We start from the raw sequence: 24,623 nt of genomic DNA, 5'->3' as shown, positions 1-24,623 counted from the left end.
CATAAAGATAGAATTCACTGGGACCCTAGGTAGGACAAAATAAATTGAGGTAAGTAAGAAAAGTGCGGGAATACGTCTGTGTTTCTTGTTAGGGCACCAAAAATGGATGGCTAGAATTTCAACAGTGAGTCCACAATAGTTAGAGAATAGAAAACCTGCAGTCACAGTAGAGCGGGCAGGTGGTGTTCAGTACTGTGACTGGCAAGTCTTTGAGAGACTGTGTAGAGTAACATTAACTTCTAAAAACGCCTGTGAGGGGGCACAGGTGAGCAAGGGAGAGCTGGCCCAGCCACTAGTCTGCTAAATTAGTGGCTTGGAGTTGCTCCTTCTGCTTAAAGGACTGTGACCAAGTTGTAGATGATCTCAACATGTGCTCCCATAAAACAAGCCCGGACAGATACATCCATGGATTCCGTGGGCAGGACTTCAGACAGAGCCAAAAGAGAGAGCTCTGCAGTGTCTGGGGCACACTAGGAAGACCTGGAAGCTCACAGAACGATAGAAAGTCTCATTCATTCATGTTCTGGAGGCTGGTGCTCCTATTGGCTGGTGGACTCTTCTAAGAGGTGAACTCAGGGTCCCTTACCAGCGCTCCTGCATTTCAAAAAAAAAAGCGAATAGGAGAGGGTGGGGAAAAAAGAGGAAGAGGAGGAGGAGAAAACAGAGAGACAGGCAAAGGTGTCTCCCTTTAATGATCTAATACTGGAAGTCACATGTATTGCTTCTGTCACACTTTTTTGTTGTTGTTGTATCACTCAATCCCCCTATTGTATTTTCTAATCATTTCCCCTTCCCTTTCCTTCCTTTCAACCTTCCCAGATAGCCCTCCTTTTCAAATGGCCGTTTTTCTCATTAACTGCTGTTACACACACACACACACACACACACACACACACACACACACACACACACACGCATCCCTAAGTAGGTAAGTATCATCTCAGTGTGTATATTACTTGCATGTGTGTTTTCTCAGGGCTGACCATTAGATGCCGGACGACCAGCTGGTGGGCTCTTCCCTGGAGAAGACAATGTCTCCTGCTCTTAGTATTCCTGAGTTGCCCACAGTTCTTTGTACAGGGATGCGGCTTCTCCTTGGGTTTAGGAAAACTTCACATCTTAGCTGATACAGTTTTTCATTGCAATGAAAGAAAGCAGGTGGATGGGTAGGTGAATCCGAATCTAGAAGATGCTACTGACCATACTTTTGGATAACTCAAAGTCACTCAAATAGAGGAAAAATATGAAAAGTCACAGCTTAACAATCACAGCTAGATATATAAATGGGACTCAAAGTGCATAAGATAATCGGGTAAACAGAACCAGAGGAGACCTGGTCAGCTTGGCTTTCAGCATATAAGGTATTGTCACTGAACGCCTTTCTGCACACAGAATCCTCTCCTGTAAACCTCAAAGTGTGTGCTGTGGAATGCCAGTCTCTTAGGACTCTCTGACGCAGGAGACCCTGAATCCTAAAAGATAGAGACTTACATCACCCTTAACCTGAAACTTGGAAGCTCTCAACGCTCCTCGAATAGCCACCCCTTTTGGAAATTCAGCACTAAGAAACCTGTTTGCTATTGCTTATTATATTGTCTCCAACTTCTCAGTTGGTCGCTTTTATTTAATAACACTCTTATTCTTTTGACTAATTCACATCCTGTGGACCAGCCTTAGAAACCACTGCCTCAGCTTCCCTTGGACACAATGAAAAAGGACCAGCCAACCACAACCCAACAACACCTGGTTAGACAATGGCTGGAAACACATTTAACATATGCTTTCATTGAGAACAGTTTTTGTTTCAATAAAGGCAAACGTAAAAAATAATTTAAAACAATGAAAACTTTGAGCTATTTCAAAAGGAGTCTAAGGAAGATTTCAGTGGAAGACATAAGCTTCAGATTTGGGGGGGGGGTCACATGAGGCTGGTTATCACATGTTTTCACACCTATCAAGCCCTAGGCAAGGCTAAGATTGGGATTTTTTTTTTACAATGGAAGATGGAAAGAAGCTTACCTCCCAAAGGATGCTGTGCACTGTGAAGTGACCACCTCTTATATACTAAGGGAATTTGAAAGAGAGAGTGGTCCACGTTCCCTGCAATAAGCATCCATTGCTAATAGAGCTTCCCATAAGCCAGTGTCTCCTGTTGATTTAGGCTTCTCCTGGCTTTAGCTGATAAAATGACAGTGTTCTGGGAAGACAAGCTATCGTCCCTGACTCCTTAGGACGATGGATGATGGACACAAACAGCAACTTTCACAGCAGCAGCTTGCTCTCTTTCACCCGTCTCTTTTCACTCTCTCTTGCTTTTCTCCTCTCTGCAAGATCATTGCTCTGGCCTTGCTAGAATATTTCTCCACTTAAACACAGAACCTTTACCAGAACTCCTTAATATCACCCAGCCTGCCATGTATCAAGCTGACATCTTCACTTGATAGCAAAAGCAGGCTCTGGGCTCAAGCTCAGGCTCTGTTATTAGGTTAAAAAAAAAATAAATGAAATTTCTATCGAACATTACTCTATAGCTGCTGTTGGTCTCTTGGATGATTCTGTCTTGTCTCGGGCTCTCACATGCTTAACTTTGTTCCTCTCACAGCCTCGGCTCTATTCTTGACCTTCGAATTTCTTACTCATTGGCAGGCTCATTTCTTCTGCCTCATCCTTTTCTCCAAACCCAATATGAAAAGCAGCATCCCAGGATTAATGCAAGAATCAGCCCCCTCTGTGCCCGACATAGCACAGCTAGAGACTCTGGTTCCCATCACAAAAAGACTAACGGGCAGCTTCCAATCCTGACCGTAAGCCTTAGCCAGCCCCCTTCCCTATTCACTCAGTGACCGACCACGTCAAAGGTTTCCCGCTATTCTCAGCCACCCAGGAAACATCTCCCACATGCCTTGAGTTCCAACAGAGATGGGAACACCATCCAAAGCGACTTCCTGGATCTCCAAATTCCCAATATCTGAAATTCTATGGGATTCTCTTCCTTGCTCACCATAGTCACAGCCACAAACAAGACAACCCCAACCCCATCTCTGAGACGGCTCAGGTCTTCCCTTTACGTGGAATGTTTCTCTGATCTTCACGTGCGGGGTCTTTCTTGGGATTCAGATACTTACTTAATGCCTCTTCAGTGAGGTTTCTCCCAAAAGCATTCCATATAAACAACCAGGCAGACCTTCTGCCAATTCACCCCAAATCTCTTATTTTTGCCTTTTGTATTAGGTGATAGTCACTTGCATAACTTCTGCCTGGTGCTCCATCCCCAGAGGCCACCTTTGAGCCAGACATACGTCAACATTTGCCAAGTGTGCACTGGTTGAATTAATGAAAGGCTTGGTGGGAGAAGGTAATCACAAATGACTCCTATGAGAGTAGAACAGATTGCTATCAAGTGTTGGTCTCCCACTCGCGATGTGTCCTTGAGGCCTGAGGCATATCTGTTCTCCCGTTTGCTCGTTGGCCGAGTGCAGGGATAGAGCAGATAAATAGTGAAGATGTGAGTAGGGCTTGCCAAAACTGTATTACAGAATTAATAGATCAAAGTGTCAAGATCTTTACAATAGACTGTTTCTAGCATGGAGTCACAGAATCCATGTTGGGAAAGAAAGTAGTTAGGACATTAGTATGGTAGAAATTTGAAAGGTGACAGGAACAAGTAAGTTTGGATAAAGGGGGGGGGGGGGAGTGAGACGGTGATGCCCGCAGAAGGGGAGATCAGGTCGAAACGCAGCTTTTAGATGAGATGTCATCATTGGGGAAAGAAGAAAGGGAAAAACATGAGGCCGTGTTGCAGATTGACTGTGCAGCACTAACTCGTCATGTGGCTGTGGGTCAGGGCATTGCATATGCAATCTTGTGCCCAACTTCACCCAGGCTCTGACGTATGCTGTATAACCAAGGAGTCTTCTTTGTCTCAATGGGGACACACCAGGGAACACCTTGGTGGGGAGCAGATAGGTAGAGAAGGGAGTCCTGCCCTGATAGTTAGCTATTAAGATGAAGATGAAGGCTGTCGGCTTCTCAGGGTACTTCCTCCTACATCCCTCTCCTCTTCTCTACTGGAGTTAGAAAACATTCCTTGAACCTCACACAGCGTAGGCCATTTCTCAATCGCTGCTGCACTTCTTCAAAACAATGACATATGGGCCTGTTGCCACTCAATGTAGACATAGAGAGATTTGAAGGCAGTATCATGTTCATATCCATTTCTAAGCGCAACGGGGGTTAGCATGTAGGAGACAGTCATCCATGTTTGTTGACCAAGTAAATGAATAAATAGATCCATAGATTTTGGCACAGAACCAGGGACGGATACAAATGCTGTAAAAACCATTCTCAGGTAGCTTGGGTCACTTGCAGGGACCAGGTGTCATCAGACTGTCTGTTCCAACCCTGCCGCAGAATGCTACCCTGCCTATCCCTTGGGGTGTTAGACAGAAATACTCAGGACAAATCTCTCTAACTCAGTTCCTACAACCAAACAAGGGCACAGAAGCCACCTCTTAACTACTTGGAGTCCCTTGGTATAATGTGTCTATAAAGACAATCTTGTTGATGGGTTGCTATTTGCCTGCTTCTCAAGGTCTTGGTGGAAGCACACGCTAGGAATACTCAAAGCGTAGTTTGGTCCCTGGAAGATCTCTCTATTCACTTCTCTGGGAAATAGGCTCCTGCCCCACTTGAAGTCTTCCTGCTGGTTGCTATATCATTAGTTCTGTTAGTGAGTGTACATTGTGTAAAAAAAAAAAAACAAAAACAAAAACAAAAAAAAACAATGAGGCATCTCCAAAAAATTTTTTTACAACTTACTTTCGAACAGTCTGATAAATTCTTTCTTGGAATTTACAAACAAGATCTTGGTGAGAAAAGTTGCCTCCTGACCTGCCCAGATGGCCAGCCCACTTCTGTGATGACAAAAGAGAGCTAGGTGAAAGTTAACAGCTGTCCTCTGATGGACGCCATCTTCCTTCCAAGGTAAAAGGGTGTTATCTGGAAGGATGGGGTCAGCAGGAAGTCCTTCATATTAGAGTGCTGCGTTTGCCTCTCTGTCATCAGGAAATGGGGCAATTTTTCATGCTCCCATAGGATGAGGGTCCAAGGTCAGCTACCAGCTACCATTTGCCAACTGATGGTTCCTTCTATCCCACTTCCCCAGGATTGCCCCACAGGTCCCGTCATGGAAGCAAGAAAAAATCCTCAGCAGAAACCAGAGAAGTGTGGTCTACTCCTTCCTACCCTGGAAACGTGAATGTCAGTTACATCCGCTGACCTTTTAAAAACCCTCCCAGGGGCTGGAGAGATGGCTCAGAGGTTAAGGGCACTGACTGCTCTTCCAGAGGTCCTGAGTTCAATTCGAAGCAACCACGTGGTGGCTGGCAACCATGCATAATGTGATCTGGTGCCCTCTTCTGGCCTGTAGATGTACATGCAGGCAGAGCAGTGTATACATAATAATAAATAAATAAATTTTAAAAAATAAAAATAAAAGAATAAAAACCCTCCCATATGCCCTCCTCTTACCCTGAAACAAGTGAGTGTTCTGCTATGTTCTGTTATATTTAAGACTATTTTACTGAGCCAAATAAGAATATTTTTAAAATATGTTAAAGTTGACATTAGACACAAAAATTGCAACAGTTACCAAGACACTGGTCTTATAAGTTAGAGGTTAAAAAGGCTCATAGCCACAAGTCAGATGTATCAGTCAGCTGTGGCAGCTGTGAACCTGGGAATATTGTAGAGACTGTGTCCAAATGTAACAAGAAAACATGCTGGGATTGATTGTTGGTGTCTAGCACAGGTAAGGGAGTGACCAGTGACTGCATGCATGCCCCGTATAATCTTTGCCTCAGCACTTAAGTTCTCCTGCAAAGCTCAGGTCTCTGGCTTCTTTCCACAGCAAGTAAAATCATTTCTACAAAGCCAGAATGAGGTCTGGCTCTGCAGTTAATGAACAGTGCACATTTAGGCATACAGTGGTAGAGCTGAAATGACATTAAAAGAGCAAGTCAGACCACGTGCTTCCTAGAAACAGACCCCCAAATGCAAAGCAGAAAGCATCCTTCCAGAGGCAAAGGGAGGGTTTCCTAAGAGATGCATAGTTAGGATGGCAGAGGAAGTGTTAGGAAAATCATGCCTGCCAGTTCACACTGTTTCCTTCCCACTGCTGAAGGGGAAAGTGAATGGTAACAGCTCTGCTTTGAATGTGTTTGGATGTTTTGTTACCAGAGGGAGCTACAGAAAGCCTGCATCCACTGGCTGAAATGAAAAAGAAAGAAAGAAGGAAAAAAAAAAGACGGAAAAAGACACATTGTACATTTGCTTACTGCCACTTACTTCCATGCATTTCTTAAACACCTGAGGCTTGACTTGCTTGGGTGGATAGTACGTGCAAAAGCAAGTTTCAGCTTTTTACTTTTCATATAAACATTGTGTAGAACACCTCAAGACCAGTGATGGACTTGGGCTCTCAGAGGTTTGCTTCATTCTGTGAGATGGCTAGATCAGAAGGGATGGTGAGCACCCAAGTGCATTCCCATGTCCTCTGAGGGCTGTGTACATCTACATCCCTCTGGCATATCTCTTGGGTGCATTGATGCATCTTACTGGCAGATGGGACCTACCAGGGGTGGGTAAGCCACATACTCTCCTCAGAACAAGACCCAGTACTTTCCATGCTGCCTATGCTACACTTCCGCACTCATCCCTCTCCCCCACTGTCACACGTGGCAATACGTTTCCCCCTTTTACTCCACATAGTTAACGGGTTTTTTTTAGTGAAGCGCTTGCTTATTGGAGTTTCATTTTGAAGCCTCCACCCAATCACGTAAGCTATATTTATTATATCTACCTTCTCTGACACATTTTCCTAATTAACATTTATACAAATGTATCAAAACCCACGGCCTGCTGGCTCCGTAGAAACCTTTCTTTGATTATATCCACTCTTGGCCTATGGTTCGTGTCATGGAGAAGCACAGGCTTGGGCTGGGACTCTCATTCACAGCCTGCCTCCGTCCAGCAGCCCTTAGTCAAACTTGCAAGGGTTCTGCTTCTCCATCTGCAAAGAAAACACATGGTTGCCTCTCAGTGTAGCGTTCTTCTGAGGTTTAAGTGTTATACAACATAAGAGAAAAGTCTGGCACATGGTAAGTGGTTGTTTATACAGTCCTCTGAATTGAAACCTCCCCTCCTGGGAGAGAGGAGAGAGGCTAAATAACTCGGGAAGCTAAGGAAACTGGCAAGGCTTAGGAAGCTCACTAAAGTTACAAGACTCCCAAAGCCCCTCCCCAGGGCTGCATAAACCATAAACAATTGTCAGGGAAGAGCTGGCTTTTTGGTGAAAATGACTGGAAGCTAGCCAGGGATGTGACATTTCTGAGTTGCCAACCATGCTTCCTTGGAGATTTTCACTGATGCAGTTGTATGAGACATTCGTGTTCCTGAACTAAGCTAGGCTTGGCTTGAGTCTTGGGTCTGCCATCATCTGGAGGGATTAAATGTTTGTTCTTGTCTCCCCAGAAAGAGCCACCTGTCACACGCCTTCAAAAATAAGCAGTCTTTCCTTTCCTTTCTTTCTTTCTTTCTTTTTTTCTTTCTTTCTTTCATCTTTTCCTGTCCTGTGCCTTTAACTCTGGTGAGCTGAGGATGCACACCAGGGGCGACACTAGTGCTGACCTAAACCCTCCACATCTACAGAACCCCACACATCCCATCCCTAGTCTTCTCCAGTATCTCCTCACCCATCTCCCTCAACCCATCTATCAGGGTTGTTGAAATACTGGAAACGACCCCCATACAAGATGTAAGAGCCCTAAACTCCCTTCTCTGAAGTCCCAGATTCTCCACATGCTCCCCCAGTGAAGCCGATCCTGTGTCTTCACTGTGACAGGCCACCATCTGCTCTTATGCTTGGGTTGATTTCTCTTGAGTAACCTTGCCAGCTCCATTCCTTCCACTACCCAGGCAAATCCCAGGCTGAGCATTTCAGCTTCTTCCCTTAAGAGCACCCCCGACAGCCCCGACCTCCTGATCTACAGACACATCCTCACCATTCTTCAGGCTCTGAAAACACCATTTAAGCTAGCAGAAACTCTTATTACAGTGTCTTAGGCCATGCTGATTGAATTAGTTCCCTCTGTGTTGTCTCTCTTTGGCTGGTTCGTCGCCATTGGCTCTTCTGAGTGTGTTTTTCCACCCCAACCCACTAGTTCCCAGCAGTCACATTGACCCCCCCTATCGCAGACGCCCGGGTTAATATGACAGTAGCATCGCAGCATCTAAGTGGATATGCCCATTTAAGAGTCTCTAATGACTTTCGATAGCCACATCCTCAACTGCTTCCCAGCACTTGGTCTGACTGCTCACCACTGCCTTCATAAAGCCAGCTCTGTCCTTGTCATGGTTATATAATACTTAATTTTCTTGTCTCTCTCTTTACACAGAATTACCAGAATTCTGAACCCTGACCTTTGGCCCCTTCTCCTCTACCCTCTCATTAATGACATCTGCCTCCATTCTTTTTCTCCAGGGGAGTTCTTCTAAATCCCTTACCTCCTGTTCCACAAAGACTCCAAGAGATTCTATTAGAGGATTCTGTGGACACCTCAACTCAAAAATGTCATCTTTCTCCTTCTTCTCACTCCTTTCCTCTTCGTGTTGGTACCACTACCATTCCCTGTCATTCCTGGCCCTTTCCCTACTCTCACCCTTGACAACCCAGTCATGCCAAATCACAAGTACATACATCTTTTCTTGAGTCGATCACCACCTCTCTTTCTTCTTTGTACCTCCTTCATTCATGCCCTCAGAACCCTCACACAAAACAAACCAGCCTCACAACAGCTCTTGGGTCTTTCTAAGTCCCAAGATCCCCGCTGCCAAATTGCGTGGCTAATAATCTCAATCTCAATCACAGTTTAGCTTGGAATTCCAAAGCCTTCATCTGCCCACATCTAGCTTTCCAGTTCCACTCTCTTTAATGAGCCTCAAGCCAATCTACAGTGTCTGGCAGTTCATTGCCCTAAAGCCGTGCCTCTATTTTACTGCCTTTCAGTGACAGTGTTCAGCAGATCACGTCCCCAAATATAGACTTGTATGTCCTGCCTTTGTGCTTTTGTTCTCAGGATCACTTTATTTTGTTCTTGTTGGATCATTTTCTCAATGTCTGACTGGAAAGGAAAATAGTATGCACCATTCAAGGCTCACTCACATTCTTACACATCTGAAGCCTTCTTTGACCCTCATCAAGCATAGTCTTGCCTATTTCTCAGCAAGCAGCTCTTTGCTCCTTTCTTAGAGTTTTCTTTGTTTGTTTGTTTTGAAACAAGGGCTCCCCCCGCCCCACGCCAGTATCCCTTGGACTACTAGCCTAGGACTCACTATGTAGCACAGGCTAGCCTTGAACTTATGAACCTCTTGCCTCAGCCTTACAAGTGATTACATACTCTGCCACTTTGTTGCTTTGTAGGTTACTAGATTAAAAGCATTATGCATGGCGTCCTAATGCCTTTTGCTTACAAACGGTCCCCTGAGCTAAAGGGTCCTGTTCATCTTTCTATCAGGCTTCATGTCCTCTAGAACTATAGCTGCTTCCCTCAGCAACGTTCCCCTCCTTCCTCTTTTCCCCCTTTCCTTGATCTGCTACTTCTGAAAGCATAAGGTTATTGTGTAATTCAAATGCAGATGCCCATATTTCCCCACCATAATTTGGTTGCAATACTTGTTCTGAGAATCTCCTGTCTCAATGTTGTGTAAACACTGCTCCCCACTTGTTCTCTGGTATGCCAATAAAGCAGCTTATAGCCAATCGCTGAGCAGGAGAAGAAGAGTTACAGGAGGAAGTAGGGAATTCAGCCATGGCCAGAGGTCCAGGAAACAGAAAGAGAGAGGAGCTGGAGCAGGAAGCCACAAAGTTCAAGTATCTCTGGGATGTATGCTGAGAGGAAACCAAATTAGCTTAGAGGGTTAAGAATATATTAATAATTGCTCAGTTCTTGTGCAATGAAGGCTATTGGTGAACAAAAATAAAAGAGTCTTGGTTATTTGTGTGATATTCGGGTTAAGAGAGAAACAGAGAAACAAACACAGTTATATAAAAATAACTTTAACATACGTCTATGCAGCCAAAGACCCCAGCTACCACTGTCATAATCCTATCCCTGACTATTCTGTCCCTAGTTTTTGAAAAGATGAAAGTATGAAAACACTGATCTTGAATGACCTTTTTGTTCTCAGCTAAAAATAGTACTACAGCATTGTCAACCATAGCTTGTCTTTCATCCACAGCCTCTAACAAACTGCTCAGCCTGCATCGCATCTGTCTTCCTATTTCCCTTCACAAGTAGGCATGCTTATACTCCTGATTTAAGATGAAAGGCTAGAGCCCCTATCCCACTCACAACAAGCCCAAAATGATTTCCCAACTCACGGTAACTTAGAGCCTATTTTGATGCTTCCATGCTACTCCTTTTTACTCTTTAATAATCAGGGGCAATTCAATAAAGCAGTTAAATAATTATGTACATATTTTGTGGGGTCAAGATTTGAAACCATTCAGAAATGATTAAAGACTTGTAGATGATATCAAAAGTTTGAATTATCCTATTTGTTTTTGTAAGAAACTCTATATTTGGTCCATAAAGGATATCTTAGGCGTGCCAAGTGCAATATGACAACATGAAGTATGCACAATGTTGGGACTCACAGACGCACTGGCCCAACATTCAGGATCTGGTCCTGACACCGTGATAATCCTACCTCATGGTAAGTGGGCAAAGCCAAAGCTCAGAGTCCTGCTTGTGGCAGTCCTGGGTTTGCAGGAAACTGGGAATTAGCATGTAAAATGCTTCCCAGTCCTATTGTCATGACTTCATAAGGAACAGAATTCCTGCTGTCCTGCCTGGGATTGCAATGCTATTTTGTAAATGATAAATCAGCAACATGTTATATGATTGCAATGTGTTGGCATCTTTGCTTATACAAAAAAATTCATTCAAATTTGAAATGACTGCAGATTGAATTTTAAAATATGTTTCACTGTAATTTCCTAGAAGGCAAGGCCCCTTGCTGACTCTTCTTTGTATCATATTTTTAATGTGAATGCTCAAAAGTTCTTATCATAAGCATGATTGGATGAATTAATATAAAAGGAGACCTAAATTGGCCAACAAGAAGTCGCTAAAAATGGAACCACTTGCCCAAAACCTAAGTTACTATTTCAAACAGACCTTCTCAAATAAGAAACAGAGAGCCCATAGGTAGGGGAACACCGTCATGCATTTACATCCTCATCAGATTGCATTTCCTCACATGTAAATCAGCAGCATCAACTGGCATGGAATTTGATGCAAATCTTTCTGCAACAGGAAAGGAAAAGTACTCAGCTTCTTTGGCTCCAGAGCAAACTTAAACTGGAGCTGGAAGGGAAGAGCAAAAGGCAGAGAAGCATCCACAGAATGTACACATGCATAATGTTCTCTCCGGGATGTATGTGCCCCTCTTCCTGGGCTTTTCATCCACTCCCTCTCACGAGCCAATACGAAGGCAGGAAATCATTTAACTTGTGCCTTAAAGGGGGGATGCCTGTGCCTACTATTCAAGAAGCCACTTAGCTTGAGACTCTGTGGTTCTACCACATGAAGACTATGCATATATACACAAACACACACACACACACACACACACACACACACACAATTTAAACCAGAGCTGGCTCTTCTACTGAGAATCTCTTCCGCGGGACAGATATCAATAGAGCAAAGGAAATTGTCTCTACCCCTGGGCCTGTTACCAGGGCTCCCTCTTTTCAATGCTTGCCACAGCCATGCTCTGAGAAACATTTCTCTCTGCTCCCCTCTTTGTCCCACTGCACCAGAAACAAGGACCAGCAAAAGAACAGTCATTATTTGTATTTGGCAAGGCAAGCAGCAGTAAGAGCCAAGAGGGGGTGGGTATGTAAATGTCAGCGTGAGGATGTGAAGGAGGCAGGGACAGGAAGAAGGAAGCAGTGAATCAGTAGAGGGGCGTCTCAATCACCACAGAGACAAGTCGTTGATATCAAGAGCAAGGGAAAGGGGACATGCATTACACCTAAAAGCGAAACACAAATAAATAAAACAAATTTCAACGTCAAATGCTGCTCCTACCTTTCATAGCTTACAGACTAAGGTCCACAGAGACTGCAGAATTGAATGTCGACAGTTCAGACTCTAACTCTGACACATGCCATTTAGGATTTACACAGATTAACTCCTGACTGGAATTGTGTCTTGGTTTCCTCATCAATAAAGCAATGAGGATGAGCATGGTTAATAGAGCTGTGGCGGGGCTCAAAGGAGCCCATGTTTAGAATGGGAGCTGGGGACGGGGTAGAATAGTTTGACATGCATGCTGGGGGCAAAAACTTCTTTGTTTCTGATGATGGTCTGGTAAGAGTCACTTCCAAGGGGCTAGAGAGATGGCTCAAGAGTAAAAAGCACTAGCTGCTCTTATGGAGGACCCAGGTTCAACCTTCAGCATGCACATGATGGTTGACAGCCATCTGCAACTCCAATTTAAAGAGCTCCAGTGCCGGCCTCTGTAAGCACCAGGCGTGTCTGTGGTGCACAGACACACATCATAAATGAAAAGGCAAAAAAAGAAAATGTAAGCTACCTCAAGACTCCTGACTTCCTTGTCTTCTTCAGAAAAGCAAAGACAACAAGGAGATCTACTCCCATCTCTTCTATTGTACACACCTAAAATGTGCACTCTCCCTTTTTGTCTTATTCCTTGAGAAAGCAGCTCCCTTGCTGTTGGTTGATGCAATGCAGGCAACACAAACCCTCCTCAGCGGCTGTTGCTACCCACATAACAAACATGGTGTGGGGTCTGTGTCTGTACCATTACCAGGCCCTGCTTTGGGATGTGGCTTTAGGAGGAAGCAGAGCTCCACTCAAAGTCAAGTATCCTTTGGCTGGTCTACCTTTCCTTCCACACGGCCTTCAAGATCATTCACTGGGCGAATGAAGTAGGTTAAACTCTTGACCAACTCCAAGCTCAACTCACGCTGAGCTTGAAGAACAGATGGGCTCGGATGGCAGCGCTGCGGGGACCAGTTTCTAAGGCCCATTAAAACAGCACTAGGATACCAGCTCTCACTGGAATACCTGAAAAATGGGTCTCGCGGTGGTGGTACAGTTGCTTGTAATGTATAAGGTCCTGGGTTCCCCACAGAAAGAAAGAAAGAAAGAAAGAAAGAAAGAAAGAAAGAAAGAAAGAAAGAAAGAAAGAAAGAACAGAAAGTTGTTTTTGAACAACTGGGAAAGTCTAGGGAACCAGAAGTTTTTGCATGACATTTTCCTGTTTTCCTGGGGCATCTGGAACTTGGAGGAGTGTATTTGAATAGTGGCAACTATTCCAAGAGCGCTAAGCATCCAGTAGCCTGTGCTCAGAACGACACATTCGGATGCTCTACAACCATGCCCTCTCATGTGCTTGGGAGCTCGGCACTACAAGCTGACAGTTTCCAGAAAGCTGGCCCTGGTCCCCTGATGCTGTCCCTAGGACTGACATGCCCAGCGGGGTCCTGAGATGACATCTCAGGTGACAGGAGCAGCGAGGCTACTATAAGCAAGCTTCCACTAAGCTCCAAACCCTAACAGCAGTGGAACTGGAACAGCAGTGTTTGATCAGAGGGCACTAACTGTCTCCTAAATGGTGTGACATCTTATTCCCAAAACAACCTTTGGTAAGATAGTCACCTCCATAGCATCTTTAGAAGTTAGTGCAAACATGTGTCAAGGAACTGTCACTACAGTCCCACTGCGGTCCTAGTACCTACACATGCACACATGCATGCAGACACACACACACACACACACACACACACACACAAGTTCTCTCATGTGTTCTGGGCTCTGAATCACAGGCCACTGTTGTGTTTTGAGTGTGGAATATCCCACACAGTTTCATGTGCTTGATTGGTTGGTCTGCACCCTATGACACTGCATTAGGTAGCTGTGGAGCCTTTAGGAAATAGAGCTGAGCTGAGGGCCATGGGTTACTGGGAGAGTTTTAGAGGTCAGTCCAGCACCGCGTAACAGCTGATCTTGTTCTTTGCTTCTTGATTCAGAGCTATGTGAGGAAGCCAAAGCACAGGTTCTCAGGGCCAGTCAGGCCCTCTTGTCCTCCCTGCCTTTTCTTGAATACCTCCTTACTTTAAGTTACCTTTGTCAGTTACGGGGTCATAAGGGCAAGAAGTAACCAGTGCAACCACCAACTCTGCTGAGCCTGGACACTACAGGCGGCTTCTCAGTGAGCTATCTTCTTGGCATCATTGGCCAGGTTACATGGATGCGCATGCGTGCGTGCCTTGTGCCAGATGTGCGTGTGTGCATAATGTGCATGCTGGCTGCATTGACGTATACATGGACGTACCCAAACTGCCATAACTAGGTTCCTTATGAAATGGGCACCACTTCGCGTTCCAGGAATCATTTAGCTACGGTAATCCTACTCAAGAGCCTCATAGGAGTCATTTCCCCAACAGCAGAATTGTTTCCCTTTGGAAGTGATTGTTCCTGGGAACATTCTTTGCCCTCTCTGCCCAGTCATGTGCATTTCTCAGACTCTGTTATTTCATCTCAGTCTACTCAGGACTGTGCCCTTAGCTGACTCCAAGGTAGCAATACTATTCACCTTTTTGCTTCAAGTTTAAAATGCCAGTGCATTTTCAGGACTATGGCCTCTGGAAAGGGGTAAGTAGCTGGCAGGGGGTAAGCATGAGAAGAAAAAAGAGAAACTTCAAAAATAATCTCAAAGGATAAAGTTAAGGAAAAGAGGGAACCAAGAAGAGGACAAAGATGAGAAGGGAAGGGAAGGAAGGAGGAAGAAAGAAATTAAATGAGAGGAAAATCAAAAATTTAAAGAAAAAACTAAGAGAGCCACATTACCCAAGAGATTATTCAAATGTGCACATCCCTTGAACTGGATTGTGAAGTAGTAGGACCCAGCGAGCCAGCGAGCTTGATGACCTCAGCTTACTTTTCACGGGTTTCTTTGACCAAACCCACTCCCAGTATGTGGCCCCTAAGACCTTCCACGTGCCACAGGACCACAGAGTCCTCCAGAGGAGCAAGAGCCCACCCTATAGTGGGTGCAGTGCAGTGGCTTTATCCAGGCCACATTCAGAGCAAGCTCTGCAGGTGGCCTCCTGTACTGGGCTCACATACTACTTTCAGACTAACAAAAGCAACACTGAGACCCTTTGACAACCACAGATCGACTCTGTCTAGAAATATCAGCTTCTTGAGAAAAGACAAAAACAAAAACAAAATCGCACTCTAAAGTAATTCATGTCAATAATCCCATTTCAGTCTTTTTGCTAGTGCCCGGTAACGTGTTTTTTTGTTTGTTTGTTTTTGTTTTTAACAATGCTGAAGAGATGGTCCAGTGGCTAAGAGCACTTGCTATTCTTGCAGAAGACCTGGCTTCAACTCCCAGCACCCACATGGAGCCTCACAACCATCTATGACTCCACATCCAGGGGATCCAACACCCTCTTCTGGAAGCCACGAGTACCAAAAACACACGTGGTGCCCATGCATGCATACTGGCAAAACATGCATACACATAAAATAAAACTGAGTAAATCTTCTCTTTACACAATGATTAGAAATAAAACTGTGGTACCCAGATACATATTCCTTAACCAAGAAGTATAGAAATCATACTATATCAAATACGATGAGGCCACTCCCCCAAACAAAATCAATTCAACGTGTGCTCTGGCTGGACAGAAGAACTGAAGTCTTCTTCTCACTTACTGCTGACCAGGGCCCTCTCATATGCTCTGATCAGTAACTATTAAATGCTTTTAAAAGCTTCTGCTTTAAGGTGCAAGCTTGTACTTATCTGTACGTGTCTACAAGGGCAGAGACGGCAAAAATATCACTTCTGAGTGGCTCAACCTCATAATTAATAAGTGAAGATCTTTCTCTTTCCCCCTTGCCTTTTTTCCTGTCCGCACAAGAATGCAGTCTTCAGCTTGTTAAGCCCAGCTCGCTCCCACTGATAACTCACCAGAGATCATAATTTATGGACAATTGAAGCTGCAGAAACATCTCTTAGAAGGAATAGAGCAGATCCATAGCAACAATTCTTGAGGGGAATATTAATCCCCGGCTTTATGTAGTGCTAAGTGTACAATGGTAATCAGAACTTGAGTAGAAGCTGCTAATCATGGAGGGAAAAGGCTGTATAAAGAATTCATAATGGAATTAGCCTGCGGCAAACAAAGAAAGACAAAATTAAATCAGCCATCAAATTGCACCAAGGAATTTTAATTTACAGGTTAATGTAGGATTGTGTAACCAATCACAGCTAACATTTTCAATGAACAACCAATAAAACCCTGCCTGCTTTTTCTTTCTAATCTTACTAATGGTATCCCAATAACAAACCTTTGTTACTCTATAATATGCTAAAATAAATAAATAAATAAATAAATAGGTCTCAAAAAGTCTAAGTCTTTCCAATGATCAGAAACAGGAAAGAAGTTGTTTTGAAATAGTCCACCAGAAGTGTGGACCGAGGAAGAGCCGCTCCTCAGTTCAGCCCAGACCCAATAGTATCTGGGTAAGTTTGCATAAAACAGATTTACATAACCGTATAGCTTTAAAGTATATGTATGTCTCTCATGCCGTGCAGGGAGCTAAAATGAGACAAAAGAGACTAAATTAAATATGTGAAACTAATTTGGAGCACAAAGTATATCAGCTAATTCTAAATAAAACCACTGCCATAGATTTATATGTCAATATTGCAGACATATCCAATGACAGACACACCAAGGATTGCACTAACAGGGTTTTCATGGTTTATAAACGTGAACATCATAAAAAGAAATAAGGTTTCTGGACTAAAAAGTTGATTAGCATTCCCCAGGGGAGGGGGTCGGAGTCATGCATGCTCCCCAGTTATATTTTGATATCAACCAATGCATGGCAAAGACAGAAAAGAATAAATTTGAAAAATTATCTGAAACCCACAGCTTCATAAATATAAATACGTAAACAGACAGCATAACTCTCTGCACATTGGCAAGGAGAACCTCCGAATTTATACTGTACGCTTAAGAAGACATCAGTTTAATCAAAAAGATCTTTTTTTTCCAACATATGGCAGAAGGAAAATTATTATAAATGAAGTAGAAAGTATGTTCATAAGCTCTACTTCATGGGGGAAGAATGTGGGAAGAGAGACGACAGCATTCTTCTTGCATATGTTTTTCTTGCAGAGAACAATGTGGGAAAAAGTCTCATTCTCCTTGAATCTAAATGTTCATTTTATGGAAGCAGCAACATTCGGCCCAGTTATTAGCAAAGGAGTTTTGTTGCTTTATAAAGTCTAATTTTAAAATGCTCACTTCCAAAAAAACATTATGGTGTCAATTGCAGTACCCTTCAGCAATCCTGTAATAACTTTATTCAACCATTTCTAATTATAATTATATTTTCAATTCCTTTTAGCTATAGAAACTCTTTATCAATCAGAGCACAAGACAGAAAATTACTTTATTACAGCTACAGCTCGTTAGGCTGAGTGCTCTTAATGAAGCAGCCTCATAATCAGATGAAAATCATGCTGGAGAAAAGTTGCATCATTAGTCTGGGCCTTAATTACCAAGAAATATAGTCACTAACAATGATATTCCATCTCAGGATATGGTGCATGCACCTTCTACACCAGTTGCAATTAATAATTCCACTGACTGCTACAGAATCTCTCCTATTTATTCATAACAATGGAGGGGGGAATTCTAAATTTAATTGAGCGCTTCAGTCTCTCTCTCTCTCTCTCTCTCTCTCTCTCTCTCTCTCTCTCTCTCCCTCCCTCGCTCACTCCCTCCTTCTCTCTTGCATTCAGATTAAAATGTCACAAGGCTAATATTCTATCTTACAATAATTCATCATTTTAATTACATATTTTATGTATGTGAAATGTCTTTTTCGGCTTTATAGTATAGGTTGACATTTGGGGGGGATGCATCTAGGGAAATGGGTGGCCTCTCATGAAGGTGCCACCTAGGACCACATTCAAAAAAAAAAAGTGCTGTCATCAGCTCATCCGTTTCATCTGCCTTGGGACAAGCTGGCTTCAGAAATAGGGTCCTTCGCTGAAATGGCCTAGTCGCCTTCTGATAGGCTTGGGACTGTGGGGTGGTGATGCTGGAGGAGGGAGGGAAGTGGGGGGAGCTGTGTCAGACTGGGGGGGGGGGGTGAGGCTGTGTCACCAGCCTCTTTGTTAAGCATGATTGATCACAGACAGAATCAGCAACTTCCCTTTGTGAAAGCCTGCTTTCTTCTGCCCCGTTTCATTTCACCCTTTCCTTGCCTCTCTTTCTCACCAGCATCCTTGCTTCTGACCTCCTGAGAAATGCTGGGGGAAAGAGACCACGCCTCTGGGTTGCCCGTTGGCTCTGCACAAGGAACACCTCTGGATCCCAGAAGATGGTCACCTGAATTCTAGTGTTCTCTATAGGCTAGCTTAAGCCTGAAACGCGAAGCCATGGTGCCTATGCTACTGGTTTTCAAACACAAATTAGGTTCTTGGGTGCAAGCAAAGAGCACTGGAAAGGGCAGAGGGCAGTGGACTTGGCAGAGATAAATGAGGTCCCTACTTGACCTCCGGCCCCAGGGATGCCTAGTGCTGAACTTCCTGTCCGGCACCGCCTTTTCACAGGAATTGTTGCCCAACAGCTGATTTCGATTCATCTCGGCTGCACTGTCCCCAGCCGTCTGCCTTCTGAACTCCAAGAGCTTTGACAAATTAAACAGAGAGAAAATAATGACTTGGAAAAATCTACAACCCACAAGTGGAAGGGTTGGCTAGGATCTAAGAGAATGCAAATTCATACAACCTTAGCGTCCAGTTTCTACACCATAAATGGCAAGATCCTCTACGAAAAGACCATTGGCTTCATACTGGCTCTTATTAAGCAAATGATGACAGTGCAGAAGCCACCCACATTCAAACCCAAAACATATCAACAGCAGAATAAAGTATTAAAATGAAAGGCCACCACCCAAACCTCCAGATAGCGGTACCCTGAAGGCAGAAACGGATTGTACCATTAGCGACCCTTGACCTTTCTGTCATGCTACAGGTTCAAAGAAAGTAGCAGCGTGTGGTGTGACAGTTCCCAGACTTCACAGGCAAATGGGGCACTGAGCGGGCATCTGGGGGTGAAATCCCCCAAGAAGAGCTAGTGCAGAGCAGGAGAGTGGGGGCCACCTGAAAAAAAGTGTGAAGTAGACAGAAGGAGACTGACGTGGGCCAAGGCAAGAAGAGGCGGGCAAAGAGCGAGAAATGAAAGGCAGCCCAGGAAGACAGGAGAGAGCAGTAAGCAGAGCCACACAGAACGTTTCCGTAGGAAAAATCTTCTGCATTCTGCTCAGCCCAATGGCTTGCAAATCAGCTGGTGATGTACACTAGTCCCTGAGGACAACTGGATCCTAGGGCCCAGCCTGATACCATCAGAAGCATCCCCTGCTGAGCTAAGGAAGAGCTGGAGGGAAATGGTTGCGTCCCACAGCCTCCTGCTCATGCTATGCTCACTTGAGCATTCTTAGTGTGGCTTTCCGCCACTCCTTACTGTTTTCTCCCAGCATCCCTCTGCAGGCACACGGAAGTGACGATGCGTAATTTTTTTCTATCTTTCTTTTGCTGTTGCTGTTGTTTGTCTGGGTTTTTTTTTTCCGAGACAGGGTTTCTCTGTGTGTAACTCAGTTTGTAGACCAGCCACATCGAACTCATAGCGATCCACCTGCCTCTGCCTCCCGAGTGCTGGGATCAAAGGCATGCGCCACCACGCCTGGCTGACTATGGGTATTTTCATCTGGCTGTGACTCCCCACTGGTGCAGTCCCTGCATTCAGGACCCTGGACCTTTGAGGCTACAGCCTGCATTCTGCTCTCAGGTATCAGTGTCTCGATACCCCCTTCCTCAATGGGAATGAAGGAAGAGCACAACAGCCACGGCTGAGAACAGAGCTACTTCACCTGCGGGGCGCCAGTGGAATGACGTCATCACCCCTCCTCAGTCCAGTAGCTGTAGCATAAGATCACCTTGGGAGCACCACATACCAGCTAGGTTGTCCGTGCCCTTCCTGACCAGCAGGAATAAGACTCAAGACAACCAGGTTCCTTCTCAAGGCGGTTTACTCAGGAATGAAGTTACAGCAGTATCGCTTGATGGAGAATGGCCCCGCCCCAAGGCGGGCAAAGGCTTATACCCTCAGCAAGAGCCAATCAGGGAGAGCCACGTATAGCCTCTCCATAGGTCTGAAATGAGTCACGGAGACCGTAAGGCTTGATGCCCGTGCTGATAGCCATATAAGGACTTGTTTACCAGGGAGAGCACTCACCGGCGGGAGGGTGGAAGGCGGAAGCCAGAGTCATCTTTAGGCATGGCAACATCGCAGCTCTCCACACTAGGTGACCTCAGGAGGATGACTTAACTTCCTCTGTGCTGTAGGGTCCAGCTTGCTGGGAGTGAAGACAGCAATAGCAGCTTTAGAAGTCTGTGTCAAGGGGGTTTTGGGATGAGGTGACAGGGTTAATAACAGGACTTTCAGAGCAGAGTTTCCAAACCCCAGGTAAGATGGTTTGAATAAAAACACCCACCCATGCCATGTGCGGTGGCTCATGCCCGGGATCCCAGTACTCCGGAGGCAGATCTCTGTTGAGTTCCAGGCCAGCCTGGTCTACAAAGCGAGATCAGGACAGCAGGGCTATGCAAAGAAACCCCGTTTCAGAAAAACAATCAAACAAACCAAAAAAAAAAAAACACCCACCCACCCACAAGCTCGGGTATTGAATACTGAGTTCCCAGTTGTGATCTGTCTGGGGAGACTTAGGCACTGCATCTTAAGACACTGGAGATGGGCATTAGATGCCATAACCCGACCCTACTTGTTTCTTCTGATTCCTGCTTGTGCCTTCAGATGTGAGGTCTTAGCTTCCTGGTGCATGTCTGCCTGCTGTCAGCCCCCTCCCCCTTCCATGGCGGGCTGTTATCCCTCTATATTCATAACCCCAAATAAACTCCTCCCATTAGTCACCTTGGTCATAGTGTCTTACCACAGTAACACAATAATTAACTAAGCCACACTGAAGCCACCCTAACCCAAGTTCCCCCGTTGTGGACCAAGTAGACCAAGATCTATCGAATAGGGTTTTCAAAGCTCTGTGCCCGATGCCATAGGGTACCAGGGCTGAGACCCACTGGTGGTGAGTCTTGAGTTCTAGGCATCATTTTAGAATGTGGATATACCATCGGAAAGGCTTGCGTGTTAGCAAGTGTGACGTCCTTGTCTGGGTTTCTGGGAGAGCCACAGGAATCCTGTAGTTCTTTTTTAAGATGTAAAGGTTTTTATGACCCATGAATCAATGCCACAGGCTTACGTGATAGAGTGTGCCTGGTGGCTCTCCCAGCTGGCAGTGTGCTCCATCTCCAGTACACAGAGCAGATAACATGCACTAAGAATTCCCATACTACTGGCACCTGTGACTAGCAAATGCGGCTGCCTGAGGCCGGGACATGCGCACTTCACCCATAAGTAGCAGGTCCGAGACTGCCTCCCTGTGGCTTAATGAGAACAGCCAGCATATACCCTTACCCTCAGCAGCTAGAGCCACAGAGGGAGGAAAGATGGCCACCCAGTTCTGTGAAGTGAAGACCAGCTTGTCGGGATACACAAATTCCAGATAAGTCCTCAGATATTTTGATGACTTTGACAGATGTTTGACACTTGCATTTGCAAGTTCGTGGGAAACTAAAAATTTCAACTGCTTAGATCCTTCAAACCTAAATAAATCCACCAGGTGTTCCAAAAAGCAATCCTCTATTTATTTGCTTTAAATATTTAAAAGTCTTCCACCACAAAAGACCTTGGAGAGACCATGCATGAAATGATAGAAAACCACAATTAAAAAAAGAAGAAGAAGAAGAAAATTAAGAGCCCCAAGGAATATCTAAACCCATCAATCATTCCTCCATCTATTTTCCTTCCAGCAGGAAGGGATTTGCTTGGACCTGTGGTGGTTGACAGAGCTGCAAAGGGAGACAGCGTCACTCAGAGACTGGGTGAGCCCAGTCTCCGTGTGGTCTCACTGAGACAAAGGAAACTGAGGAAGGGACTTGTCTTCTGCCAGACTGAGACAGCAAGCCCCAACACCTTCTGACTTTTACCACATCCCCGACTCCCATAGAGGCATCATGGGGGGAAACAAGCAAAGAAGAAAAAACCATCGACAATCAGTGAGAAATAACACCCTCAGCTTTAGGCAGGAACCTTAAACATAAGAACTGACACAGCAAGGAGCTTGAACTCCAACAGGGGAAGACACAAATACAGTCAGAGTTCGCTCGAGGTTCTTAGAACAATGGCGTGCATGTAGAGAAAGTGCACATGTGTGATTAGGGGTGCTGACAGAGGTATGGGGGGTTGGTTATTGCAGGGGAGCTACCTCACTGGAGCCCATGAAAAGTTCCCAGAGGTTGGCAGTGTTAATGGTTATCCAATATAAATGTACCTCACACCACTGAAGAGAGAGAGAGAGAGAGAGAGAGAGAGAGAGAGAGAGAGAGAGAGAGAGAAAATTGGCTACAATGGCAAATGTTATGTTGTGTATATTTTACCATAATAAAAAAAAGCCACAAAAGAACACTTATCTTGAGGCTAAAAGGAAATTGTTTAATATTTAATAATGTTTTACTTCAGTGATTTTTTTAAAGCATTAAAAATCCAAAACTCTACAGTTTAAAGCTCTTCTTTAAAATACTGAAAGCAATTTTAAAAAGAGAGACCCAAGATACAGACATAGTTAGGACCCCAGGGCTTAAGGCTTCTTTCTGACCAGACTCAGTTGGATGACCTCTGACCAGCCACTATGCCTCTCAAAGCAGGAACGTTGCTTTTTATCTCTTTGTGAAACCTCTGACATCTAGAGTGCCAACCACATTCCATTCCTGAGGTCCCTCCTTCCTCCCCATTCATCAATGTCTGGGTCCATTTTTTTTCAGTTGTCACACTGGAGGATAGGGGGCGCTACTGGCATTGGTGGGAAAGGTCAGGATGTCTCAGAACACAGGACTCTCCCTTGACAATGATCTCTCCCAAAATGTCAGCAATGTTAAAAGGAAGAGACCTGCTTTAAACCATTAGAAATCCCACAGAGGGGCTGGAGAGGTGCATAGTGGGTAAGGTCCTTGCTGTGCAAGCCTGGGGAGTTGAGGTCAGGCTCCTAGCACAAATGTAAAATCCAGATGCAGTGGCACGAGTTGGCAATCCTGTCTCCACCAGGGGGTGGAGGTGGAGATAGTGGAATGCCTGAAAACTCAGGCCTGCTGGCCTGGTTTTGGCAGCCCTAAATGAGAGAGACCCTGTCTCAAATGGTGTGGAAAAACCAGGACCAACACCCAAGGCTGTCTTGTGCCCTCCACATCACACACATTACACAGAGATCAAAAAGCAGGTTTTCTCAACCCTATTTTATCCAGAGGTTATGTAATTTCTCCAAAGTATCCAGCAAGAAAACAGAAAAACCAGGGAAGGATCTAAGACCTCTGAGTCCAAAGCCCTGGTGCCTCTCTTTGGATGAATGGATGGATGGATGGATGGATGGATGGATGGATGGATGAACATGGATGAACAGGACAAATAAAGGGAGCTTGCTGCTCTGTGATGTAAAGCAGACTCAGGAGCCTGGCCTGAGAGTAACCCTGAGAAGCATGCTGGGTATTCTGTGGTCACAGACCTCCTCCTCACACCCTTGAGAACAGCTTCCCACACAATGGAGTGAGACTATGCAGCTGATGATGGAGACCTGCTCATCTATGACACTGTCCAGACACTGTCCAGGGAGGGCACGGCCAGCTACCAGTCCCCAGAGTGGCTCCCTGGAGGACCAACATTTGAAGCTGCAGAACTGCACAGGTAGAAACGTAGGCCAAGCCTGGCTGCCTGAGGAAGGAGCCTCTACCAGCTGCAGGATCGATCCTCTAGGTTCTGTCTTGGAGGAAACAGAGGTGACAGACATGAGAGAAAAGGAGAGTTTGCCCCTCAAGGGAATGCCACCACTCATTTGACAAGTGCCTTCAACCCCTTTGGAAAGTAAGCCATTCATCCATCAGAACCACATGGTTTGAAAAAAAATAGCAATTTCCCCTTTAAAAGCTGAAAAGGCAGCCACTTCATCCCACTCAGGCTTCCAGAACTCTCTAACAAGCGCTAGCATTTACATTGAAGTGGATTAGGAAAGGTCTGTTTCTAACCCCGGTCACTGGGTTTCCAAACTGCGGTGCCTCCTGCATTTCCGCTAGCCCCCTCAGAAATAAGGGCCCACAAGCCAGGTGTGGTGACTCAAGCCTATTATCCCAGCACTCGGGGAGGCAGAGGCAGGTGGATCGCTGTGAGTTCGAGGCCAGCCTGTTCTACAGAGACAGTCCAAGACAGCCAAGGCTACATAGAGAAATCCTGTCTTTAAAAGCCAAGAGGAGGAGGAGGAGGAAGAGGAGGAAGAAGAGGAGGAAGAGATGGGGAGGAGGAGGAAGAGGAGGAAGAGATGGGG

Source organism: Acomys minous (genome assembly GCF_964271855.1).
Source record: "Acomys minous genome assembly, chromosome: 10".
In the NCBI taxonomy this organism is placed as follows: domain Eukaryota; kingdom Metazoa; phylum Chordata; class Mammalia; order Rodentia; family Muridae; genus Acomys; species Acomys minous.
The sequence above is the reverse complement of the archived record's forward strand: the minus strand, read 5'-3'. Positions refer to the sequence as shown.